General features: G+C 32.3%; 1 protein-coding gene across 1 annotated transcript in view; it reads right to left on the reverse strand.

Moving 5' to 3' along the window:
- LOC123692705 (cardioacceleratory peptide receptor-like) overlaps nt 1-8,967 on the reverse strand; it is a 106,747-nt gene extending 97,780 nt beyond the window's left edge. The window contains exon 1 of the mRNA XM_045637478.1: nt 8,711-8,967. The gene's annotated coding sequence lies outside the window, so the exon portion shown is untranslated. The remainder of the gene's footprint in view (nt 1-8,710) is intronic.
- Between the last annotated feature and the right edge of the window lie 480 nt (nt 8,968-9,447).

Below are 9,447 nucleotides of genomic sequence, written 5' to 3' on the forward strand. Positions count from 1 at the left end.
TGCCTTGTATTTTAGTCAACAATTTTCTATTTATGTACATAATACACGCTTATTTTATATTTCTACAATTTTATATAACAATTAAGGTAACTTTACATTTAGCATCACATAATATTCTATGTATTTACACCTTCTTGGAATCTTCATCTTTGTGAGGATGAATGGATGTATGTATGTTCCACTTTTTCGCGAAAACTCTGAACGGATTTTGATAATACTTAACAGTAATGTAGCTTATGTACCATATTAACACTATCTTGAGCTACAGAAACACTTTTTTTTTGCCGCGCGGGGGATACTGCACTCCACAGCAGCTAACTAATTGCTTTTTTTCATGATATAAGAAGACAAACGAGCCGACGCTGACGCCTTGCCTGGTGGTAAGCTAAGTGCGCCGCCCATAGGCAACTGAGCTTACGGTTGTTGCCTACTAGAAAAGGGAAAAGGGTACTTTAAATTCTAATACCTAATTCATCCTTTAATTAAACCATTTCCACACAAAACATTGTTTCCAAGCCACTCCCAATCTTCTCGAAGCTTGTCGTAATCTTGATTGAATATCAAAAAGTTTTATTGATTTGTTTGTAAAGCCAATCCTGTAGATTATTACTGCCATCCATCATACCAGAGTGTCAAGCTGAACGTACCCTAAGTGTGTTTTAACTTTTATTCGGTAATTCTTATCTCTACTGTGACCGCTTCTAGAAAGTGCTATGTAATATTGAGATGCTAAATTCATTGAATACTTTGCTTTAGATAAATTCTAAAGAATATTTATATATTTAGTCAGTTCCTTGTTTGTTTTCCTTGTCTGTAGGCTTTTTAGATTTTTTTTAAATTATGTCATTTCATAGTCATTCATCACTCGTTATTTTATATTGTCATTTTTTTACTTATATAAAAAGTAACCTATGTCCTTTCTTGGGTATCAAAATATCTATATACCAAATTCCATGCAAATTGGTTCAGTAGTTAAGGCGTGATTGAGTAACAGACAGACAGAGTTACTTTCGCATTTATAATATTATATTATATATTAGTATGAATTATATAAATTAAAATTACCTATATAAAAACTTATCATGTCAATTTATAAATGAACCTATATACAGGGTAATCTAAAATTATTCCTTTCAATACAATAGATTAAGGTAAAAACAAGTTAAGACAATTTTCATTACGTCCAAAGTGTTCCTGACATCTCCCTTAAATTAAATACGTTTCGAACAATGATTAACTTTCAATTTAACTTCTTAACCCGAGTCACGTTAAAAATCAAGGATCCAACCTTGATTTTGAAGAAAGTAAGGCCAAATTAAATACGGTTTAAGAGTGAATGAAATTGAGATAAAGTAAATTTGGTAATTTGGAAGCAAACATTCGAATTGGAATGAAATAATTATTATCGTCAACAATTATTGAAATGAATGGAATATCGTGGACAATTGTAGAGCTTTTTTAAAGTTGCTTAACGTGATCATTTTTTTTTTCATTCTTCCTTTTATAGAATACATACCTAATAATTATATTATCCTTCTTACCTTGTTTAGGCTATGATTAAGCACTGTCACACAATTATTATTTTTTTTTTCGAAACTGTTCGTAATTCGTTAAGGTGCAAAATGCAATTGTAAATGATTTAATGTAAAAAGATGATTTATGTTTCAATGAATAAAAATTAAGGTAAATCATCCTCGAATCCCACGTACAAAAATCTTAATGGGCCCTCTTCACAATGGGCAGCGTTGGGCGAGTAGAGGCAATCACGATAGTGTAGAGGCAGTAGTTATCTCATCTGTGGTAGAGGCGTAGCTGTTCATTCATGCCGTAATGGCGGCAAACATCGACGATTAATTATTTATTGGGCCAATGTTGCCCATTGTGTAGAGGCCCCATTACACATTAATCACATCTCGACAAATCAAACCGCACACGGCAGAGCGTAATGGGGCAATTTTTTCGTTCGATTATATTGAATAAAGTTCAATTTACGAGTGCGAGTTTGTTCCCCGACGGAAATTCGAGCAGGCAATGTTGCGGGAATCTTTATACGTATCTCGTTTGAAATTTATGTTTCCTTTCATAATAATAATATTGCTTAATTCGATCCGTTTTTAAAAACAATCCGCGCTTTGATGTGGAATTGCGTGGTAGGAAACCGTAAAGAAATGACATATTAATAGACGTTTGTGTTACATTTGCATTGTTATTTTGAGTGTGTGTGCTTTTTTTGTTTCACTAGCTTCCGCCCGCAACTTCCTTGTTGTGTTCTGGCTGAAAAGATTTCGGCTAACAACGTATTTCTCCCGCCAAATTGGTCTGTTCTCTTCGATGTTCAGCCGTATGAAGTGGACGAGGAAAACTTTTTATTCATAATTACCTCCTTGAATCTACATATTGTTTCGGAACTTTAAAGAAGCTGTTAATTGTAACATGAACAAAGATCTATTTGTACGTAATAAGAACTAATGACACACTTAAATATGTATTTGAATAGATACAGTTAGTTCAACGGGACTACCTAAGTGATAAAAATCTATATAGGTATAGGTACCTACCAGTAGTTCAACTTACGACCTTGCCCGCATGGTAATTGATAAAAATAATCCATTATTCTGATCATAATCTACTTGCATAATAAATTGTAGCGTAACGAGTTCAGCAGTTTTGCCGTGAAATAGTAACTAACTGACACATCCATTTAGAGTTATTATTATATGTGTTTATAGGATTTTTACTTGTACTCGTTAGTAACAGTTATTCTTTTACGTAATTTAGGAAATAGACCGGTCGTATTGCGAAAGTTGCTATAGAACTCAATAAAAATCATGTTTGACTTCTTATTTCATTTTAAACTAAAGTTGTCACCTGGCTTCGTGTGAAATGTGACTATACATTGTTAAAATATAATATTTATTACTTTCAGTGCATCCCGGCTTCGCCTGAGTTACACTGTCGAAAATTGGTTGTAGCAACTCAGAAATCATCGTGGGCTCATGTACACTACTTTGCTGAAAATCAACACATGATCAAATCCGTAGTTTATAGTTCCATAATGGACATACAGACAAACATTCATTTTATATATTTATTAGAAGTGTATTGATATCCTAATTGACTTGATACATTATTCAATGTCGGTTTTATGTATTGATGAAACTAAAATAAATTTATATTTGAAATATCGCAGCAAATTCAAATAAATGTAGCTGTAGTTTCTGTTGATCAATGAATAACTGAAAATCATGATATTGTGGAGAATGTTAATTTATTGATATCCTGAAAATTAAATGTATATTAAAATTTCCCTGGTTTCAATGGAGTCGTAAAATAATTCAATTTTAAATTATAACACTTATTATGTTAGTTTATCTATAAGTACTTATATTTATATTATTTTATCAGTAAAGCAATCTTAATATATATAAATCTCGTGTCACAATGTTTGTCCTCAATGGACTCCTAAACCACTTTAACCGATTATAATAAAATTCGCACACCATGTGCAGTTCGATCCAACTTGAGAGATAGGATAGTTTAAATCTCAAATCGTTTTAGAGAAAGCGGGCGAAGCCGCGGGCGGTAAGCTAGTATTTTATAAAATTTAAGATTAATTATATTGAATGAAATTTCCCTGTGATAAGTTGTCGTCGTCGTTTCAGTCGCGGGATAGGTAGTACATATTATTATTATTTGAAATTTTTATTGTAGACTAGCAGTCCGCCCCGGCTTCGCCCGTGGTACAAATTTACGTTTTCACTACATAAGAACCATCCTCGTACTTCAAGGAATATAATAAAAAAAGAATTATCAAAATCGGTCCACCCGTTCACGCGTGATATCGTGACCAAGGAAAACGGGTTTCATTTTTATATATGTACTAGCAGTCCGCCCCGGCGTCGCCCATGGTACATATTTACGTTTTCTCTACATAAAAACCATCCTCGTACTTCAAGGAATATAATAAAAAAAGAATTAACGAAATCGGTTCAGCCGTTCTCAAGTTATTCGCTTACCAACACATTTTGGGATTAATTTTTAACCGACTTCAAAAAAAAGGAGGAGGTTATCAATTCGGCCGGTATATATTTTTTTTTTATGTATGTACACCGATTACTCCGAGGTTTCTGAACCGATTTACGTGATTCTTTTTTATTCGATGCGGGATGGTGTCGAATTGGTCCCATAAAAATTTTATTCGGATAGGCCCAGTAGTTTTTATTTTATGAGCATTTTTGTCTGTAGGTATTTGTAAATTTTGCAAGTATAAATTTATAAAGAATAGAAAAAATTCGATCACGAGGCGGGACTCGAACCCGCATCCTTCGCGCCATTCCGGGGCGGATGCCTAACCAACTCAGCCACTCGTGACCCGCCTGAGCAATCGAATTTATTCTATCCTTTCAGTTTTATGTGTCTTAAGGGACACACCGCGCGCCATCTATTGAGATGATTTAACAACCATCTCAACCAATATGAAGCACTTTTCAGTGAATACAATATTGTAACGATGGAACACGACCTTTTCTTGAATCTATATTTTTTGGTTTTTATGGCATTCAAATGCTTTATAAATATAAATTTATAAAGAATAGAAAAAATTCGATCACGAGGCGGGACTCGAACCCGCATCCTTCGCGCCATTCCGGGGCGGATGCCTAACCAACTCAGCCACTCAGTGACCCGCCTTTTTTGCAATTTTGCAAGTGCAAGTTTGAAGTCGGTTGTTTTTAACGCAGTTATTATATTATAGATTATAATATAAATTGCTACTATAGTATAGTTACTAGTCGGTATAGTAAGTATTATAATATGTGCCATAGTACAAAGCGAGACGTAGAGCAAATTCAAGCCCGACATAAGATTGATCAATGAATTAGTAAGTACTGAAATTCCGCCCTATATCCCACAAAGGGACAAAGACAGATTATCATATTATTTCAACCTTTTCTCCCTTTCACTTCTTTTGTTTCATAACAATAAATAATTATCTCTAAGATGTACCTAATCATCGTAATTTATATTTTTTTATTTAAATTTATTTCTTATATTAGGTATATTTATTTCTTTAGTTTTGTTCAATTCACAGATATAGTCACATCTGTATACAAATAAAGTAGTAAATACAAATAAACTATATTATAATATACACTGCTATAAAAATATAAGAACGGTAATGACTCAGCAGTTCATACCTCCGTCCTCAATCAAAAAGCTAGGGGGTTCTTGAACAGTCCTCTTTTAAGTCCTTATACAATAAATTTTAATAGAAAAATTCAATTTATCTGCATACTAGCCTGATCCTGCGGTTTCACTCGCGTGGCAAGAATAAATGAAGCATATTATGTGCTGATGCAAACTTTTATGTATCTCTGCGTAACAAATTTCATACACATCTGATTAGCTTTTTGCGTGAAAGCAAACATCCATTCATCCTTACAAATTAATAATTGAATATTAGGATTGTTCTCAATCGAATTCACCACTAGAGTATAAAAAATCGTGAAGAACGGCACATCAAAACAATTTTAGCCATCAAAAAACTTTACCAACATTTATGTCCTAAACCTTTATATAACTGAGAGAGATCTGTAGAGATACAATGGAAACAAAATAGGTTAACGATTCAAACTGTTTCAGTAGTTTTTGCGTGATCAAACACACAAACAGACTTATATACGTACATAATATTTTCTTTACGATACCGGAAGTTTAAGGGTAAGCGTACATTTTAAGGAAATAGCCTTCAAATCAACAAACGAGAATTAAAAACTAGAGCAACCGACCTGCGCTCATGAATATTTAAATATATTATATATCACATAATTTTATTCGCAATTTATCAGTATTTCACCACAGTTTATAGTTTTGTATTTAAACGCGATTTTGTACGGGTATAGTTTGGGTTTAGTTAATCGCCAAATAGGATATTCAAATAACCCAACGTCCTGCCCCGAATAATAATTAGATCTGATTATCATGAAATCTATACCAATATTATGAAGTGTTTAGTTTTTTAGTTTTTGCTGAAGAGTTTGTTTGCTTGCTTGAACGGAACACAGGAACCACGGGTCCGATTATTTCACTGTTAGATAATAATCCATTTAACGAGGAAGGCTGGGCTATATCTCATCGCGCTGAGACCAATAGGTGCAATGAGGGTAAAATCGCGGGGCATGTAGCCATGCCCAATGTTCCAATATATGCATAATGTGGAAACTAGTTAACATATTATAATAGAGACTTTATAAAAAAATCGAATTAAATTACAAATACATAATAAGAATTAAATACCTTCCGCCGTTTTTGGTAGTAGCGGGAAAGCATTCCTTTAAAAATTAAACAATAATAAATGAACTACCTACACGTAATTAATTTTTTTTCACACACATAATTACAAACAAAATAAAAACAATTATAAAAATAATTTACATAATTTATAATCTTCTATTTAGTTCTTAGAATTTAGTTGATACAATTTAGTCACATTAAAAAAAACATTTGAATCTTTTGGCTTAATTTTGCATTAAGTTTTTTGCTTATAAATCCAAATACATTAATCAATAAATATTCGCATAAATTAATAACAGGAAAAAAATATTTGTATAAACTCCACTGGCCTAGTGCATCGTTTAATTGACCTTTAGGTGTTATATGAGTAATAATAAGATAATGTTTTTATTGTTCCATTTAAGAAATGTTTATGATATGTATTAATATTATATAAATAAAACAAACAATATCAGAATCACAATTTTAACACTTAGGTATAAAAAAGTTCGCTAATGTAAAAAAGATAAACTGCCAAAAATATAGTGCTCTCTTTCTCTTATTTTCAACCTCATATCATTCTTCTCTTTCATGTAACGTATTTTTACTAAAACATAACATCTACTCCTGTATTTAGTCATATCCACTTAACGATTCCTTAATTGCCACCTAACCACTAAGAACATCTTAAATAACATCATTATAGACATTTAAATAACTAAAAAGTCTACATAAATAATTTATATAAATTATACAACGGATTTTTAAGCGTTTTTTTAATAGATAGAGTTATTATAGATTAATATAATATATGTAATGACAAAGCGCGCGAAGCCGTGGGTCGAAAGCTAGTCTATATAATATATATAAAACTCAAAGGTGACTGATATAGTGATCTATCAAGTTATCAACGCACAGCCCAAACCACTGGTCATATCGGGCTGAAATTTGGCATGCAGGTAGATGTCATAGGCGTCCCCTAAGAAAGGATTTCCCGAAATTATTGCGGGAACGGGGAGAAACGGGGATGCACGTACAAAGTCGTGGGCGGAAGCTAGTATACAATATACATGTAAATTGTATTTATATCAATCTTACTTTTCGTCAGCAAATTGAGTAACATTCTAGAGATAAAGATTTTATTGAAATAATATGTTTCTCTAAAATGAAACAAATAGATTCGAAGACATTTACACCATTTAGCTATTATGTAGAGCTTTGCTTCTGTATTTTATATCTCATAATGTCAAGATATTATAAGATACTAGGTATGCCCCGCGGTTTTACAAGCATTGCTCCGCTGCTTTTGGCCTTAGCGTGATGGTATGATATAATAATATAGCCTTCCACGATAAATAGGCTATCTAACACTGAAATAATTTTTCAAATATCACCAGTTGTTCCTGAGATTAACGCGTTCAAACAAACAAACTCTTCAGCTTTATAAGTATAGATTAGGCTATTTATCATACAATTGAATTATTTTATATAAAACCTAGGTAGAATAAAGCCATGAAATAACAGTAAAAATTTCAAATATTATGTCGCTTAAGACTGAACAACTGAACAATATGTTGTTTTACGACGATCATATACGAGAATTCTATAGTAGGTCAAAGTTCATACGTGCTTAGTGTTACTAAGAAATTGTTTTCTTTTAATAACATCTTATCAAAATTTCAATTTCATTTATAATTTTATATTCTTCTCACGAATTTACAGCTCTCTGGAGATAAACAAGAAACAACAGAGTGTATAAATGTTAATAAATATTCTATGAATGTTTGTTGCAAAATGAAAAAACTTTTTTAATTTTCCATATCAGTCATTTAATAATTGATAGTCAATGCTTTTGAAGAGAAACGATGATTTATCTCATACTTTTTAATATTATTAGTAAAATATTAAAAAAGCAAATAATTAATTTGTACATACCTAAATTACATATACTACTTAGATTAAGGATTGGTATATCTTAGATTATGGAGACCAATCCATAATCTAAGATATACTAATTATATCTGTTAGAAAAAATCATTTAAAGGAAAGGAAAGGAAAATGAAGGAAGTATTTTAATAAATAACTGCGTCAAATATCCAGAAATCAGAACTAAATATTAAATTGTATGTAATTTCTGTAACTCTACATTTGTAGACACATCGCATATGCTAACATCAATAATTAAATCATACGCATAAATGACTTAACCAATGATAACGTAATTCACAAACCCTTCCGACATAATTGCTTGCTCACGCAAAAATATAATCATATCCGAATGTCAGCCTATTATTATGAGCTTTAAAATTATATTTTATTACATTAAACCTATTTATATTCGACCGGAGTAATCTAAGGAGTTCAACCCACAAATTATCTTTTATAATTAGGTAAATTACACCCAGTTGACACTTAAATACTATTATGTATAATTACTCACGAGTTTCGCAATCCTTGACTCGAAATTCGGCAACTTCCAATTTACTTTTCAACTGAAATAGTCATTGTCATTGCGCGCCAAAACTTTTAAATTAAAAAATAAAACTGTCAATCACATCGTTGACACGTTGATAAATTTAAATTTGGAATCGTTAACACGCGATTATTACGTCACATCATTGACACTGTTACTTTTTAAAGTTATTTTTTTAATTCGCGACGGGCGAAAGTACGGATGCCAGCTGGCGGGCGCACGCAACTGAGTTTAGTCTCAAAGTGAAAAGAGCAAGGAACGTTCCCGCGTCAGTTTATCCGAGTTAGCCCGTGATGTTTTTGCAACACCGTGATTCGTGTCAGTCAATTAAGGAAGATTCTCTCAGATTGAACATTGCCAATTTAATAAATCTCTTAAAATATCGGTTCGTTTTACACAATTTCTTGACAAATCTACGAGCTACGCGGATTTATTCTCGACAGTTTGACATATTGTAGAACGATAAATTCTCTGATTTAGAAGTCTGTTGGACTTTGTAACTTTTCAGGGGGATTATAGGAAAGTTTTTGCGTTTTCTATCCGTATGCGTCCCTTCGGAGCCACAATGATGACCGCGATTTTTTATTCGGGTACGTGCTCAGCTTCTTTGCCTTACTGCGGGAAACTTGATGCAAGTTTTGTGTAGTTGGGAAAAAGATTTCCCGAACTTCGAGTATCGTCAATGGCAGTTTTTTATTTGTATT

The sequence above is a fragment of the Colias croceus genome, chromosome 6 (assembly GCF_905220415.1).
Source record: "Colias croceus chromosome 6, ilColCroc2.1".
NCBI classification, from domain to species: Eukaryota; Metazoa; Arthropoda; class Insecta; order Lepidoptera; family Pieridae; genus Colias; species Colias croceus.